The following is a 19,036-nucleotide window of genomic DNA, read 5'->3' on the forward strand; positions in this document are numbered from 1 at the left end:
GACCTGCGGCAAGTTACTCTAACTGGACTGACTGTTTCTTCAGCTACAGCTCAGTTTTTTCCTTTTTAAAGGTGTATTATTCATTTAAATCTTTTATTTCTTTAATTAGAATTTTGTGATTTCTAACGTGTCTATACACACATATATGAACATGTCTTCATTAGTACTGTAAATAGAATCTTTTTTTCAATTACAGTTTGCATTCATTGTTATTCTGCATTAGAGTCAGATGTGCAGCATGATGGTTAGACAATCATGTACTTTACAGAGTGGTCTCCCCGATATTTCAAGTACCTACCTGGCCCCATACATAGCTATTATTACTATATTATTGACTGGATGTATATTGTAACTCACATCTCTGTGACTATTCTGTAATTACCAATTTGTACTTCTTACTCCCTCCACCTCTTTCATCCAGTCCCCAAAACCTCCTCCCCTCTGGCAACTGTCAGTCTGTTCTCTGTATCTATGAGTCTATTTCTAGTTTATATTATTTACTTTTATTTATTTATTTATTGGTCTAATTTATTTTTAAAACTCCTCAGTTTGTTTTCTATTATCCTAAGACTTTCAGCATTGAGTAAATATGAACTCTGTAACTTAAAATCCTGTCGGGGAGCCAAAATTGAAGTACAAAAATTATGGAAAAATATATAATCAAGTACAGATGGTTCCTGACCTATGATGGTTTGACTTCGGTGTTTCTGACCCCGCCGTGGTGTGAACGGGCTCCGCTGGAGAGCACCGTGTCTGCTGAACCACCGGCAGGGGTCGATGCTGCAGTGCTTGCTACGGGCTCTTCTCAAGCCTCATCAGAGGAGAGAGACACCGATGATCCTGGTGCTGCAGCCTCCGCACCATCCAGCAATTCATTTTAGTTCAATGCCTCAAACATTCTTCAGGCCCGGTGTGCTTTTAGTTGTGATTACCCACACAACTATTCTGCTTTTCACTTTCAGTATGGTATTCACTAAATTACATGAGGCATTCAACACTTCGTAATGAAATAGGCTTTGTGTTAGATGATTTTGCCCCACTGTAGGCTGATGTAAATGTCCTGAGCCTGGTAGGCTAAGCTAAGCCATGATGTTTGGTAGGTTAGGTGTGCTAAATGCATTCTTGACTTATGATAGTTTCAGTTTACAATAGGATTATTAGGACGTAACACCATAGTAAGTCAAAGAGCAACTAACTGTACTGACTTATGTAGTAAGTTGGTAAGGAATATTGGTTACAAGCAACAGAAGTCCACCAACTAAATTAAGCCCAAACTGAAGTTGTTTCAAAAGATATCAGGGGCTCTCAAAATCAGTTGGATCCTAGGTAAGAGGCCAGACTCGAGAATGGGGAGGATTGCAGGCAGCTTGGATGAGGAGAGAAGCAGGAATATAGACACCATATAGCGTGGCTGGAACAGTCTGGCCAAGATTCTGCTGTTCTGTTGACACTGATGTGTATGACTGTCACCATTTGTTTTGTTCTTGCCTTACTTGCTCAGACTCATGGTGTAGGATGCAAGCATTCAGTGCGCTGACATTAGGTCATGTGCCCACCCTTTCGCTGTAGTCGCAGATGGCAGCCTGACAAGGCAGGCACCTAAAGTTACTCTCCAACTCGATCATTCACAAAGGGGTGGATTCATTACCTAAAAGGAAGCCTTATTAATAAGTAGAATGGCTAATGACAAATGTCCACTATATAGTAAATCACAGACGCTAGAGGAGCTAGTTGAGTCTTCACTGGAACTATTGGGAGACTTAATGAAAAAGACTGAATAAATTGAGTTGAAGTCCATGAAGGGAGATTAAAAATACTACACCAAAGAACGAAGAAAACTGCACACACACAGAAAAATGTATCTAAACCACCAAAACTCAATCTGTGGGACTTTCAATATTGTTTCTAACAAGTTACATTGCAACTTTTCTTTCTCAAAAGGGCTTTGTGGTCACTCATGGGAAAGAGAACAGTATAACTCTTGGCATAGTTCATTCTCCAAACCTAGCAAATTGTATCTTCTTATCAAAGATCACTGGCTTTTTCTAGAGGCGTCCTGAAACTGCATAGTCACATTCCCCAGGACACTGAGGAATTTATGGTTCTTCAGCCCCTCCAGCGATTCAGAAGATATATATCATCCCCTACATTATAAAAACAATAAGCACAGAATATATTTAAAAAGAGCTAATACAAGAATTAAGAAATCATATATTTGTTATGGATATCATTTATTATTAGAGTAACATTTTTCTTCTCCCTTTCACCTAGATTCTATTGATTAATTGAAATAGGTTGGTTTATACTATGATATCGCTTACAATTTCTGGCCACAGAAGCATACTCTTTCCACAGGACTGTATGGCTGTGCATGGCTTAGCCATCTTTGATCAACCAGTTTCAAAGGCTATTAGTGATCAATAGGACTACACCTAAGACTTCATGGCTGAGATGTTCAAGTAAAATTTTAAATTTCCTCTGCCCATAATATAGTTGTAACTGAAGCACATAGATCTTATTTCATTTTTCACAGAAAAAAACTTTATGGCAGCAATATGAGAACAAACGAAGCCCACCCCCACCTGTCTCTGTCTCAACACAATTTCCAATAAACATGTAAAACCTGCTCCAAATAGAACATTTTCATGACTATAAAGTTGAGGATTCCTATATGCTGAACACATCTATTAGGGACTCTAAATATTGGTTGATTTAATTCCAAATGCATCTGGAAACTGATAGAGAAGTGTTTCTCCATGTGATGTCATGAAATTACTATTGTTTCCCTAAGAAACAGTGAGAAAAGCAAACAACTCTCTAGATAACATGGGTAAACATGAATAAAATATGTTTATAGTCATCTACTTGATGATGGATTTGCAAATCTGTCTGCTTTCAGATATTCAAGACAGAGAAAAATTGCACAGGAAGAAAAGCCTTGGATTTCCTTATTGAAACTGGTAAAAGTAAACATGCATAGTAAATTGGAGAAAAGCCTGTAAGTCTAGCATATATTTTTGAAAGTGTAGCTCCGTATTCTTGGGGGTGAGGAGAGGGCAGTGATTATTGACATTCTGTTCTTTAATTTTGTTTCTCTTGCTAAAAGTGATGATTGAAAATTCACCTGAGTGGATGAGAGAAGACAACAAAAGTATATTTCCCCCACTGGTTAGATGTGAAGAGTATGTTCTGTTTGTGGTAAATTCCTGCACATAAGGCTGACTAGGTTGCCAACAGTTAGTGGGCTGCTATGGTTGACGCGGGTGCACAGAAGTAACAGAAATGAGAAGACAGAGCTGGTCTGAGAGGTGTGTTGTCAGAGCCAAGCCAGCAGCTGGCTTTCTCGACTCCTCACAGAAACCTACGAGGGGGCTTTATTTTGGTGAATTTAGCACAGCATGTGATCTGGCCCTGAGCTTGTCCAGGCTTGAAGCCCTGAAATTCTAGTCAACTCGTAGGAATGGATGTATTTCCCAGTGACAGTTTCATGTAAACCAAGCTTACAAGGTTACTATCCAAAATTGAGAGCCAATTAATTAATTTTTAATGGGAAATGTAATTGTCACACTAACTTAGAACTATCATCTAGACCAGTCCATTCTCTTTCTGTAGATAATTGAAGATGAGATGTCACATTATAACCTGAAGCTTACTTGATGAAGGAGAGAGCAGAACAAAGGGATTTGTGTAAATAAACATTCTTTAACTGTCAATGCATTCAAGACCGGCCTGAGAGCATTTCTTCTCTCTTCTATGTCTCTCGTTATTAGACATTGTGTGCTAGCTTAACCAGTTAAGGTCTGTCTTCCCTCATTTTCCAGTCTTGGGGACAACTAGAATCTGTCATGGATTGACTTAAGGAGAATTTTATTCTCCCAGGTAAAGTATAAATTAAGATTATGATTGCAGTTTTAAAATGTGTACATAGGCAACACATAGAAGTCACAATTATTTTTTCAGAAGGCTGAGAGTTTAATAAAGTTGAGTAATACTGAATTCCACAAAGAAAATGAGTTGGCTATTACCCACTACTAAGAGAGGTAGGAAGGATTGTTGGACCAGAAGAGAGAGATCAAATCAGAAGGGCAGAAAAATTCTGGTCTATAAAGAAGTGTGCAGTGGTGAGAATAACTGATCATGCTTGTGTGTAACCTGGATGAAATATCCATGAACACTGTCCATGTGATCTTCTTGGAGACCAGCCCCCCACATACCTTAGTAGCAGCGAAGGAGGTATCCTGAATTGTGCAAACTATGATGGAACAATTGTGTAGGTAAAATGAACTCTGCTGTAGGTTGTGTCCGGTTGGCCTCTGGACTGTTAGAAAAGTCCTCTTTAATATGTAGTTTTAAATTCCCTTCCCCACGCTCTCTTTAATTTTCCCTCACCTGTTCAGCAAAGTCTGGTGTGAAGGCAAATGACGAAAGTAAAGGACTTGCAGATTGCTCAGGGTTCATTTCCACATTTCTCTTCTCCAGAGGCAGAGATCCCGGTGGAGCAGTCTCCCCTGAGGAGGCCTGTAGTCTAGGCATCCTGGGCCCACACTGACACTCGGGTACACGGGTACCATTGCGAGGGGTGGTCTAGAACAGGATTTATGTGTGCTATAAACAAAACCAATGTCCATTCCCTCCATTTCAAAAAGCACATTGTAAAGATATCATCCTTTTGTCCTGAGGTTGCTGGTTCCCAGTCCCAAGTGTTTTTGTAGATGGGATGCCCTGAAGATGTTCAAGGAAAAACAACTGATTAAAGAGGAGACTCTGTTGGAGGCAAAGCAAGGACAGTCCACTTTGAAGGAGATAAGGAAAATTCTTGCCTCAGATAAGGGAGAAAGGAATGAGCTTAAATTTCTGAGACGTGAGGCGAGGAGGGAACCTTTCTGCCGGGAGGCAATGTTTTCCAGAGGCAGTGGGAAGAGAGCAGGCTTTGGACTCACACAGACTTCTGTTCGAATCCCATTTTATTTCCTAATAGACGGTTAACAAGTTAATCTAGCTCTTCTGCTTTAGTCTCATCAGTATATTGAGGGAAGAAGACATCTAAGTCACAGCATTTTATTATACTATCAAATGTGAGCACAAGAACAGAGTCCCCATCAAGGTGCCGAGACCACTGTGATGTTCAAGTACTAGTTTTCTTCTTCTTAACCCATGATGTTTAACTGTATTCAGGTGAAAAGAGGACTTCCGGGATATTAACCTTTCGGTCCTAGTTGATGGAAAGTGTCTCTTCCCGTAATGTGATTGTCCTGGGAAAACCCAGAGAAGAGCTCATCCAGCCTTGTCTGCAGACATCCCCGTTGGCAATCTCTTTTCTTGATTCACTTAGTGTACTTACCCTTGCTGGGATCACCCACAAGAGAGGAGATTGGTTCAGCTCCACAATGAGAAGAATATGTCACTGTCCCAAAGCAGCAGTAATGGCCCTTCTGCCCTTGGGGGGAGAGATAATAGAGGACACTGAATTCTTTGCAAGTTTCATCTATATAGTTTGGTCATTTTCCACTTTTGCTCATTTGATCTCAAGTTTGTGTTTGTTTTTAAATACTACTTGAGAGAGGATTGACTGAAACTATGCACAAGCATGGTTTTGGATTGAGGGAATAATCTGTCTTCAGTTTGAGGTGGTGATTGTATTGTACAAATTAAAAATTCTTATTGAACCAGAAAGAAAAAAAAAAAAAGGAAAGAATTTGAGGAAGACTATTTGAGGAAGACTATTTGAGACTTAGTAATAAGATCTAAATTTTGTTAATTAAAATCTCTCAGTAAAATAAATCATTTTCCATTTAGAAAAAAGTAAGTACTACTTGATGACATTTAAGGCTGTGGTCTGATGGTTATTCATTCATCGTTACATTCTCGTTTGTTTTTCAGATCATTCAGGATGATTCCAGCTACCTTAGGTTTTCATTTTTTTAGAACTAAGTAATTTCTCGACATCTTTGATTCTTAGACTTCTTTATCTTCTCTCTGTTCTCTGAATACCATAAATACAACATTACAGTGGACCGACATTTTCACCAAGGAGAATCAAATCTAATCTTATAAACTTGTTTTTCAGATCTAAGGGCCAACACTGTGATTTCCCGGGAGCCCCAGGGCATGAAATCAGAATATGAAAACAGAAGTATAAAATAAGGCAGATTGTTTTCCGACAGGAATATAGACATATAATTAAGATGATTTTCAACTTACAGACACTGCCTAGGTTTGACTGTATCCAAGATGGAAAGGGACACAATGAATACCTTGTTTCTTTGACTAACAATCAAAACATCTAATTAAAAAATACATTTTCAACACTAATGTTTTAGATTGCAAAGCAAATCACCTAAACAGAAGACGCTGGAACAGAATATGATTACTGTATACCTATGAAAAAATCTAATTTGGAAAAGTTCATCCCTTGATTTTCAAAGAAAAGCTAATTTGTTACAGTTACTATAGAGACGTCAAAGAAGTCATTGTAGTTGAATTTAAGTTACAGAAAATTCTGCTAACGCCTTTCAAGTTGTGTTTAATATATTGAGTAAATGAGAGGTAGAGAAATGTTCTGAATCAATAACCAACATTCTAATGTGACCCATGTAATTCCTCAAGAGGAGATCTAGGGAACCCCATGCAATGTGATTTCTAGTCAAGCCCAGACAACTCGCCACTCAGTTCTCTCAAGAGGAAGGGTGAACACATGGGAATGACAAAAGACTACCCACTGTGATTCTATTGATTTTCACATGTTATTTTCCCTTCTGTTTGCCTCCCTCACCAGTTTCTCACTCCTTGATATTTCTTTCACATCCAGCATAGCACAGAGAGAAGGGAAAAAAAAAAAAAAGGCTGTTGGTACATATTGGTGGATATTGTACATATTTGGGACTTTGAGTAAGGTTTCATATTCTGTTCACACTGCAAGAGTGCACATAGAGCAGACCAGCGGTGTTTTTCTACAGTCCTAATGGTGCCTTTGGCCAGAAACTGACTGATTTCCTACTGGATTTAGAAATTGTTGTTTAGGATGACCTTTAAGAGTGTTGCTTTACAGATAATTGGGACTTAAATTAGATTTCAGAGAGCCAGAGTAGCGATGTGGATAAGGCATACTCTGGAACAGAATCCTGATTCTGTATCTTGTTAGCTATATAATTTGGGGTAAATTACTTAACCTCTTTGTGCCTCAGTTTCCTCATTTGTAAAATAAGGCTAATCATAGTGTCTACCTGTTAGGCTTGTTGGGAGTCAAATATGTTATATGTAAAGCATTTAGAACATGCCTAGCTCAATATAAATGCAATTTAAGTGTTTGCTATCATAGGTCCACAGTCCTATGTTAAAGTTAAAAAGCTGGCGGGAAAATGGCATATTGTAGCAAACTCATTAGGTGATAAGATTTGACATGGACTGATCTGTGGCAATTTATATACTTTATCCCACTTTGTGTGAATATTCATATATATGATTGAAAAATTATTAATGTGCATGATTAAGAGCAACTGCCAGGTCCGGCCGGTGTGGCTCAGTGGATTGAGCGTCGTCCCATGGACTGAGAGGTCCCTGTTCGATTCCCAGTCAGGGCACATGCCCAGGTTGTGGGCCTGATTCCCAGTGGGGGACATGCGGGAGGCAGCCAGTCTATGTTCTCTCTCATCGATGTTTCTATCTCTCTCTCCCTCTCCCTTCCTCTCTCTCATATCAAGAAAGGAATAAAAAATAAAAATAAAAAAAAAAGAGCGACTGCCAGACCACCCTGAGGTTATAACTGCAGCTTACCTGCCCTGGCCCAGGTGGCTCAGTTGGTTGGAGTGTCATCGAGTACACCAAAAGGTTGCAGGTTCAGTTCCCAGTCAGGGCACATACTAGGTTGTGGGTTCAGTCTCCAGCTGGGGCACATGCAAGAGGCAGCCAGACGATGTCTCTCTCTCTCTCCCTTCACTCTCCCTTTCTTTCTCTAAAATCAACGAATGTCCTCAGGTGAAGATTAAAAACAAACAGACAGACAAACAAACAAACAGAAAAAGGATGTCTGCAACTTTCTTTTTTTTTTTTATCCTCACCCGAGGACATTTTTCCTTTTTTTGTTCAGGTAGAGTGGGAGGGAGAGAGAGGAACAGAGAGAGAGAGAAACATCGACGTGAAAGGAACACATCAAGTGGTTGCCACCCGCACGACCGACCAGGGCCGGGGACAAACTGCAACCGAGGTACGTGCCCTTAGCGGGAACCGAACCCGGTCTCTCAGGACCGCAGGCCGACGCTCTAACCACTGAGCCAAACCGGCCAGGGCATTGCAACTTTCTTAAATCCAAGAAGTTCTGACTTCCAAAAGATATCAAGTCCCAAGGGTTGTCATCCCAATAAATTTAATTTAAAAACATTGAAACAAACAAATAAACAGCCTCCCCCCAAAACAAGACCAAAATATCCCAAAGGGATTGTTGATCTGTGTAGTAATTATTTCATCTGATAGAATAGTAGAGCCAAGCTTGTTTTTTATTTGTGGACACAAAACAAATGGTTTAAAAATATGGAAGCTTTCATTCATAACATGGCGAAGTTATACGACACAGTGATCCATCAAGATTGGAGAATGGATGTTCTGGTTAATCAGAAATTCTGTTTAGTACAGTGTTGAAATCTGTTAATGTTCTACCAATTTTGGGGGTCTTTTTACAGTTCAATATTTCTATTTTTGTAGCATCAATTTCACTCTTTCCTCTGTTATATCTATTTTGTAGCTGTGCCTATCCAAGGATTTTTTTTTTTTTAGTTTCAGAGATTTTATTTTTCAGTTTTAGAATTCATTTATTTCTTTTGCATAGTTTCTATATCTTTACTGATATTTCCTAATATCTCATTTATTACCAGAATATTTTTATCTCACTGAGTATAGTTAGTCTTGAAAATTCCGTGAGCAGAAAAAACCATTTAAGTCACACAATTGAAACTTAACTTAGCCAAACAAGTAAAACTGAGGCTGCTTCTTTTACATTATAAGAAAAATTTATATCATCTTAGGTTAAAAATGGCATAAGAATCACTTTTAAGCAACCAATCCCTTGGCTATCTGGAAACCTCCATTGTAATAGCCAATCATTGTAAAAGTTAAACAATTTTCTCATTTTCACATTATAAATCATCCTATAATGTCATGCCCCTGAGCTTTGTATCAATTTTAAATTTGCAATCTCCCAGTTTTTGAACAGTTTTATATATACAATAATTTTGCTAGTTCTGGATTTTTGACATCTGCTAATTCCAATTTCTGCATCATGGAGGGTTGGTATATATACACCAGTTGTCTTTTCTTTTGAGAATGGGAAATATTTTCATGTTTTTTTCATCTGTTCAGAAATTTTGGAATGTATCCTGAACATTGTCAGTGTTACGCCATGGATTCAGTTATAGTCTTCCAAAAGTTCAGACTTTGATTCATTTTGGTAGGGAATAAACTTCGTTGGACTCAGACTTCAAACTCTGTCTGTTGTGTGGCTGCTAAAATAACAGTTGAGTTCTTTCATCATCTTCTGGATTTTTTCTGACACATGCATGATTTGGGAGTCAGCTACTGATTAAACATAAATATTGAGTTTAACTTACAATTCTATATAGCATAAATTAACCCAACATAAGTGTACTGTTTGATAAACCTTGGTGAATTTATGAATTTGTGCAACATCATCACAATCCTGTTCTAGAACATTTCCATCATCCACAATGTTTGTTTTTGCCCATTTGTAGTCAGTCCCCATTCCCACCCCTCACCCCCGGTAACCACTGATATGCTTTTTGTCTCTATAGCTCTACCTTTTGTAGAAATTTCATATAAATGGAATCATACATTATATAAACATGTATCTCTGTCTTTTTCACTTAGCATAATACTTTGAAATTCATCTATGTTGTTGCAGGTATCAGTCGTTTCTTTTTATTGCTGAATAATATTTCATTATATGAATACACCATATTGTGTTCAACCATTCACCAGTTAATGAACATTCAGATTGTTTTCCGTTTAAGGCAGTTTTGAATATTGCTGCTATGAACATTTGTGTACAAGTCTTTGTGTAGGTGTATGTTTTTATTACATATGAGTAGATACCTAAGGAAATTTCTATATCATATGGTAATGTTAACCATTCAAGAAACTGCTGAAGTGTTTTTAAAAGTTCTATGTTTTTATATTACCTCCAGCAATATAAAAGGGTCTTATTGCCTCCACATCTTCATCAACAGTTTTTATTGTTCGTCTTTGATTTCAGTCACCCTAGCAGACGTGGTGGTATTCATTGTAGCTGAATTTGCTTTTTCCTAATGACTAATAATGTTGGACATCTCTTCATGTGCTATCAAATATTTTACTCATTTAAAAAATGGAATAATGTATTTTCTTATTATAGAGTTTTAATTATTCTTTATATGTTTTAGATATGTCATTTGTCACATATATATTTTGTAACTATTTTATCTCGGTCTGTGCTTTCATTTCCTTAAATAGTAAATTTTGGAAAATAAAGATTAAGAAATTTTGGTAAAGTCCAGTTTATCATTTTTTTTTCTGTTATTGATCATGCACTGATATTACATATAAACAATTTTTACTTAATCCAAGGTCATAAGGATTTTCTCCTACATATTCTTCTAAAAAATTTATACTTTTATGCCTTTAAATGTAGGACGATGATCCATTTGGAGTTAATTTCTATGTCTAAGTTAATTTTCAGCAAGTAGATATTTTTTTCTAATTTTAAAAGATTATTCTTTTCCCATCAAATTATCCTTGCATATTTGGCAAAAGTCAATTGGCTTTAAATGTGAATTTGTTTCTGCACTGTATTCTATTCTATTGATCAACATGTCTAGGCTTATACCAAAACCACATTGTCCAGATTATTGAAGCTTTATAATATGTTTTGAAATCAGGTAGTGTAAATCCTCTTTTTTCTACTTTTTCAGAATTGTTTTAAGTATTCTAGGTTATTTGTATTCTTTTTTTTTTTTTTTTATCCTCACCCTAGGACATTTTCTCATTTTTTTGTTCAGGTAGAGTGGGAGGGAGAGAGAAGAACAGAGGAAGAGAGAGAAACATCGATGTAAAAGGAACACATCGAGTGGCTGCCACCGCACGACCGACCAGGGCCGGGGACAAAGTGCAACCGAGGTACGCGCCCTTAGCGGGAACCGAACCCGGGTCTCTCAGGACCGCAGGTCGACGTTCTAACCGCTGAGCCAAACCGGCCAGGGCTGTATTCTTATATAAAATTTAAAATCTACTTTTTAATTTCTAGAAAAATAAAACTAATGGGATTGTTGATAGTTATTGTGTTGAATCTGTAACTCAAACTTGAGTAGAGCTCAAACTTGAATTTGTAGCTCAATTTATGGAGCACTGCCTTTTAAAAAATGTTAAGTCTTCCAGCGCATGAACATGATATATTTTCCTTTTATTTAAGTATTCTTTCATTTCTTTCAACAGTGTTTTAAAATTTTCAGTGTACAGTTCTTGAACTCCTTTTATTAAATATAGTCATATCTTACTATTTTTAATATGATTATGATTGTATTTATTTTCTTAATTTTATTTTCAGATTATTTTGTGAGTATAGGAAGTATAATTGATTTTTTATATTAATTTTGTATCTTGTGACCTTACTAAACTTGCTTATTAGTTCTAATAATTTCTAAAACATATTCCTTAGGGTTTTCTATATAAAAGATTATATTATCTTCAAATAAAGATTACTCCTTATTTTTCAACCTGTATACCAATAGTTCTTTTTAATGCCTTACTATATTGGAGATCATAGCTAGTTCAATGTTGAACAGGAGTAATAAGAGTGCACATCCTTGAAATATTATTGATGTTAGGAGGAAAGATTACAGACTGCCACCATTAAGCGTGATGTTAACTGGAGGTGTTTTGGTAGATGTTCATTATTATGATGAAGAAATTTTTTTCTATTGCTATTTTTTGCGAGTTTATTTATTTACTTATTTATTATCAATTTATTTATTTTTACCACAAATGAATGTTGGATTTTGCCAACTTCAACTAGAGATTTGATCAGAGTTTATATAGAAAATTTAGGGCTTCCTGTTTTTCTTCTCTTCTTCCTGAGGTCTCCTTGCACTTCTAACAGCTATGGCTACTTGGAATTATCCTCTGGTTCTATTGATTAAAAATCCTGCAATTTTCCATTGAAATTTTAACTAACCTAAATATGGCATGAATGCTGCCTCTTTTATTCCACAAGTTATAAAAAGAGAAAAGTCACCCCATGCTATCCTTCTTCCAAGTTTAAATTGTCTCCAGAATTATCTGTTTTTTGTAAATTCTCCAGTACCTCTAGTTATAATTCGGTAATTACTGTTGTTATCTCTGGGTGAATTTATCTGTTAGGAATTTACTCCACCAGACTGAGAGTAAATCTCCCATTGATTGAATATTATATATTAAAACAACCTGAATATATCCTATTTGCTTTGTTGATCATCATAATATCTATTTTGCTAAATGTTTCATATGTCCTTGAAAAGAATATGTTTGCGGTTATGTTGGAAATAGGGTGTGATATAGGTCAATGAGGGGAAGTTTGGGAATACTGTCTAATTTTTTTGTCTTTAAAATTTTATATTTTGCTGGATGCAATTTATTGCTATTTTATTTAAGGTCTTTGCACCTATGATTATAAGATACATTGGCTTATAATTTCTCTTTCTTGTAATATTCTTGACAGATTTGGACATTAGATTATGTTGGCCATGCAAAACAAGGTGGAATTTTTTCCTGTTTCTTTTCTTTGGAAAAGTTAGTGTGGTCATTTTTTTTTTTTTTTAATGTTAGCAACAGTTTATCAGTGGATCCATCTTTGTGGGAAGAATTTTTTCATTACAGATTCGATTTCGTTAACAGGTGTGGGACTATTTTAATTTCCTGTATCTTTTTTATGTATGTTATGGGAAGGTGTATTTTTTTTAACAATTTTTTTCATTTTGTTTTAATTCTCAAATTCTGTGACATAAAATTGCTTATAATATCCTCTTATATTTTGAGTGACTGTAAAATTTTAAATAATGTTCACTTTTTAAATTTCTCATAATGGTAATTTGTGTTTTATTTTTTCCCCTGTTTATCCTTTCTACGAGTTAATCCATTTATTATTATTTTTCAAATATTGGCTTTAAAAATTTTTTGTATGTTTTTTCTGTTTTATTGATTCTGTATTTATCCTTATTTTTTCTTTTACTTTCTACTTTCTACATAGATAACTGATTTTTAACTTTTTTGTTTTTCTAATATATGTATTTAAGCCTTTACCTCTCCATATACATTTTGATATATTTTTATTATCATTCAATTAAAATATTTTATATTTTCAATCACTTTTTCTTTGACTCATGAGTTATTTAGAATTGTATTGTTTAATTTCTAAACTGTTGGAAAGTCTTCTAGATATCTTTCAATATATTAATTTCCAGCTTAGTTTCAAACCGGTTAAAGAATTTCTTCTGTTTGATTTAACAGTTTGAAATTTATGTAACCTTATATGGTCTACTTTGTTAAATGAATCGAGTGCACCTAAAAAGAATGTGGATTCTGTTGTATGGGTGGGGTTTTCTGTATGGGTCAACCAAGTCAAGTGTGGTAACTGACTTTTTCTATATTCTTATGGATATCTTTGTCTTCTTTGATCATCACTAAATTCTGTTAATATCTCCAATCAGGATTGTGGATTATTTATCTCTTCTTTAGCTCTGTCAGTTATTGCTTATCATTCTTGGACACTCTGTTACCAGGTGTGTACACACCTGCAGAGATTATTATGGCACACTGTTGTATTGACCGTTTTGAAAATGTATATTTCCAAGTCTCTATTCTCAGTTATTACTCTTTTGCCTTCAAGTTTTCTTTGTCTCATCTTAGTATTGCTACAACACCTCTCTTTTGATTAGTGTTTGCATATCACCTCTTTTTTTCATACATTTCTTCCCATTTTCTCTTACATTTAAGGTGAGTGTCTTGTAAGCAGTATATAGATTTTAAAAATCTATTTAAAATTTTGTCCTTTAATTATAGTATATAGTCAATTTATATTTAATATCATTTCCAATGTATTTGTGTTTGGATTTACTATATTAGGCATGATTTAAATTTACTTCTTGCTGTTGTCTCCTTCTTTCCTAACTTTATTTGAATCAATAAGTACATTTTGTTATTCTCTTTCTACTTCTAATAGCTTGATAGTGATGGGTCTAAAAATGTTCTTTTGTGGCTAATGTAGAGATTAACGTGCATTCTTGAATTATTACTGTCTACATTAAGTTAGAATCTACCTTAAATGAGTACTTTCAGTATTTTCTGGACAATGCAAAGGTCCCAGAAACAGTCTGATTCCATTAATCCTCACCTTTTGTGCTATTGTTGTGATAGGTGTTCATTTTTATATATTTTAGACCCCCAAGATACTTAAAAAAAATCAACTAGTATTGATTTAGAATTATTTACATTCTGAAATTTTGATAATTCTGTATCACAAAACTTCCACTGGATCATTTTCCTTCTAACTGAAGGGAACTCTTGGTAGTGTATGTGTGTGTGTGTGTGTGTGTGTGTGTGTGTATTTATATATAGTGCTTATTGATCATATATATATTTTAGAGTAGATCTACATTGAAGTCTCTCAGTTTTGTTTTATAATTTAATTAAATTTAAAACCACTTTATTGAGATATAATTTACATACCATAAAATTAGCCCTTTTAATGGATGACAAATGTAAATATTATAAAAACTCAGTGGTTTAAATGTAAATATAATAAAAACTCAGTGGTTTTTATTATATTTACAGAGTTATCAACATACTATCTAATTTTATTATATTTACAGAGTTGTAAATGCCATCTAATTTAGAATATTTTCATTACCCCTGAAAAGAAACCTTGCACGAGAAACCTTGTACCCATTATCTGTCACTTCGTGTTCCTTTCTCCCCAGCCCTTGGCAACTGATAATCTACGTTCTTTCTCTACAAATTTGCCTGTTTGGGACATTTCATATAAGTGGAATTACAAAATATAAACTTTGTGTGGCTTCTTTCACTTTGCATGCTATTTTAAGGTTTATCATTGTGAAGTGTGTATGTATAAGTACTTTATTATTTTTTATGACCAAATATTATTCTATTGTATGGACATATACCACTTTTTATATTGATTATTAGTGACATTTGGATTGTTTATACTTTTTGGCTATTACAAATAATGCTGCTATGAACATTCGTGTATACACATTTTGGTGCGGACATATGTTTTCAATTCTTTTGGATATATAACTAGGAGTGGAATTGCTGGGTCATATATTTATACTATGTTTAACTTTTTGAGGAACTGCCAAACTTTTTTCCTGAAGTACTTGCAAAATAATATAATCCCACAAGAAATGTAGGAGGATTCAATTTCTCCACATACTAACTTTTTTTTTTATTGCCTGTGTTTAAAAAAAAAATATCTTTTCTTTATTGATTTTTTTTTAGAGAGAGAGAGGAAAGGAGAGGGAGATAGAAACATCGATGAGAGGGAACATTAATTGGCCACCTCCTGCATGCCCCCCACCGGTGATTTGGCTCGCAACCTGGGCATGTGCCCTGACCTGGAATTGAACCAGTAACCTCTTGGTGCATGAGTCGACGCTCAACCACTGAACCACACCAGCCGGGCTTATTGCCTGTCTTTTTGTTTGATGATCTTAAGGGCTCTAAAATGATTTCCGATTGCAGTTTTGATTTGTATTTGACTAATGATTTTAAGCATCATGTAGTGCTCATTGATCATTTGCATATTTCCTTTGGAGAAATATGTACTGAAATCCTTTGCCCATTAAAAAAATGTTTTTGTTGATTTTTTTTTAGAGAGAAAGGAAGGGAAACAGAGATAGAAATAGCGATGTGAGCTAGAAACAATGATCAGCTGCCTCCTGCACAGTCCCTGATGGGGATGGAGGCCTCAACCCAGGCATGTGCCCTGACCAGGAATCGAACTAGGACCTCTCACTGGCCAGGCCTTTTGCCCATTTTCAAACTGTGTTGTCTTTTTATTGTTGAGTTGTAAGATTTCTTTATACTAGATGTGTCCCTTCTCAGATACATAATTTGCTAATATTTTCTTACATTCTCTGAATAGTGTCTTTTTATTTTCTTGATGTCCTTTAAAATGCAAACATTTTAATTTGATAAAATCTAATTCACCTATTTCCTTGTGTCGCTGTGCTTTTGGTGGCACATGGAAGAGGCCACTGGCAAATCTAAGGTCTCGACGATTTACACCTTTGTTTCTTCTAGAAGTTTTATGGCTTTAGCTTTACATTTCTGGCTACAACCCATTTTGAGTTAAAACGTTACTGTTTTGCCTGTGGGTATGAAGTTGTCTCAGTGCCATTTTTATTTATTTATTTATTTAATTTATTTTTGTTACAGATATTTCTCCTTTTTCCCCCATTGATACCCCCCCTCCCCGCTCTGTCCCCAGCTTTGTTGTCCATGTACATTGGTTATGCATACATGCATATAAGTTCTGTGGTTTATCTCTCCCCCTCACCCCCTCTCCTGAGGGCTGTCAGTCTGTACCCCACTTCCATGTCTCTGGGACTACCCCATTCTTCAGATCGCTACGTTCATCATATTCCACAAATAAGTGAGATCATGTGATATTTGTCTTTCTCTGCTTGGCTTGTTTTGCTTAGGATAATACTCTCCAGGTCCCTCCATGTCGTCTCAAAGGATAAGAGATCTTTCTTTCTTACAGCTACATAGTACTCCATTGTGTATATGTACCACAGTTTTTTTTATCCATTTGTCTACTGATGGATATTTAGGCTGTTTCCAGATCTTAGCTATTGTAAATAGTGCTACTATGAACATAGGGGTACATATATTCTTTATAATTGGTGTTTCAGGCTTCTTAGGGTATATTCCTAGAAGTGGGTCAGTATCATTTTTTAAAAAAGACTACTCTTTCCCCACCGAATTGTCCCCATTTAATTTTATTTCTGACTTTCCATGTGGGTATTTTCTAGTTACTGTCTACAAGTTTATTAATCTTTACTTTTACCTTATCTGCTATTAAACTGATGTATTGAATTTTTAATTTCAATTATTATCTTTTCAATTATATAATTTCCACTTAATTCTTTTTAGTAGATTTCTGTTTTCTTGTAAATTCTCCATTATTTTTATTTTCATGACTATATCAAACATTGTTATTTTAAAGTTTCCACTGATAACTCCAACATCTTTAGTTCTATTTCTAGTCCAAAATTTCCCCTAATTTTTTGTTATATGTTCAATTTCTTGTTTTCTCTAGTGATATTTGATGGAATATTGATCATCTGAATGAAAAATTATAGAGGTCCTAGATGATGATGTCTTCATCCAAAGACAACTTAATTTCATTTTGATAAGAAGATAGAATTATGGCAGACCACCTTAATCTAATAGAGAGTGGATTCTTTACTCTGGTGAGACAGCTTCAGTTCTAATTTTCCTTCATTTCTTTGATAATAGCCCTTATTTCTAGAATATAGCTTTTCTGCAGTCTCAAGTGCAATCATAGGGGTGTTTCCTATGTCCCATTTACTTTTGTGAGCCCCGAATTATAACCTACACATCCTCAGTACTGTCACATTGCTAAAATCTTTGCCTCACTTTTTAGCATACCACTGCGTTTGGTAGGGTTTCTGGGAGTCTTGCTTTGTGGCTGTGTAGTTTTGGAGATGGCAAACTCTTTGAAAGGAAATTGCATGCAAACTTTCAGGTTGACTTTTATGTTTTCTCTTCTTCCTCAAGTCTTAACCCGACTGGCTACCCACAACTCCCCTCATGAAATAATTTAGGGTTTTATTTGTGACCAAAAGACTTGGCATCATATAAACTTTAAAGACCATCTTCCCAAATTATGTATCAATGCTGTAATATTTATACAAAGATATGACCATTTAAAATGGCAAAAAGCAGGCTTTGTGCTTATATATAATGTAAATATTTGATGTGCGTACATGTGATATATATTAAAGAAAACCTATAGTGTACCAATATTTTGATCCATAGTTAATGTGTCAGTTACCATTAGCATTTAATTCACAATATTTTTGTTTGTCTTAAAATGTAAAGAATATTTCAGGAATGACGGTTTCTTTAACATGACATTCCAGGTCTCTTTAACATGGCTCCAATAAAGTTTGAACTCCTTGCTACATTTCTCTCTAACCTTCCTTGAGAATTAAGAGAATTCTCTATTGATCTTAGTTCTACCCAGAAATAGTGTAGCAGCCCTGGCTGGTTTGGCTCATCGGTTAGAGCGTTGGCCTGCAGCCTAGAGAGACCGGGGTTTGGTTCCCGCTAAGGGCACGTACATCGGTTGCAGTTTGTCCCCAGCCCTGGTTGGGTCGCGTGGGTGGCAGCCATTCGATGTGTCCATTTCATGTTTCTCTCTCTGTCTCTCTCTTCCTCTCTCTCCCTCCCACTCTATCTGAACAAAAAATGGGAAAAAAAAATGTCCTCAGGTGAGGATAAAAAAAAATTGTAGCACATATAAAAACATTTATTGACATTGCTGTTGATGATTATCAAGCTGTTTTTTTCTACTCAACATTATTTTTAAAGTAATGATTGACAAAATATTTTTCTTTTTCTTTACCCTGCCTAAGTTTTTTCAAACTGTAAATCTATCTAAATGTCAGAACAGGAACTAGTCATTTCTGCCTACTCACTGTCATTGATACTTTGACAATTATGAAAAGCCATGACATTTTCTTATAATCCACACGAATGATGAGCATTTTCTTTAAAACAGAATCTACAGCTTGACTTACAGAATTGCAGAAATAGTTGTGATCATTTAAAAAATGTATTCAAGTAATATTTGTAAGGGGAAATTTAATACTTTGGAATAAGCAAAGGAGATTACTGTCTGTATATTCCATGCAATACTAGAGCCTTTAGGGATTATCTGAATTTAGAGGGATATGCAACTTTGTCTCTAACT

At 35.4% G+C, this 19,036-nt stretch overlaps 1 long non-coding RNA gene across 1 annotated transcript; it reads left to right on the plus strand.

Moving 5' to 3' along the window:
• The first annotated feature begins 3,641 nt into the window (after window positions 1–3,641).
• LOC118619786 lies at window positions 3,642–17,378 on the plus strand. The gene is made up of 3 exons (XR_004957320.1): window positions 3,642–3,687; window positions 3,822–3,879; window positions 17,357–17,378. It is a non-coding gene; the product is annotated as an uncharacterized LOC118619786 (long non-coding RNA).
• The last annotated feature ends 1,658 nt before the right edge of the window (window positions 17,379–19,036 follow it).

The sequence above is a fragment of the Molossus molossus genome, unplaced genomic scaffold (genome assembly GCF_014108415.1).
Source record: "Molossus molossus isolate mMolMol1 unplaced genomic scaffold, mMolMol1.p scaffold_m16_p_7, whole genome shotgun sequence".
NCBI classification, from domain to species: Eukaryota; Metazoa; Chordata; class Mammalia; order Chiroptera; family Molossidae; genus Molossus; species Molossus molossus.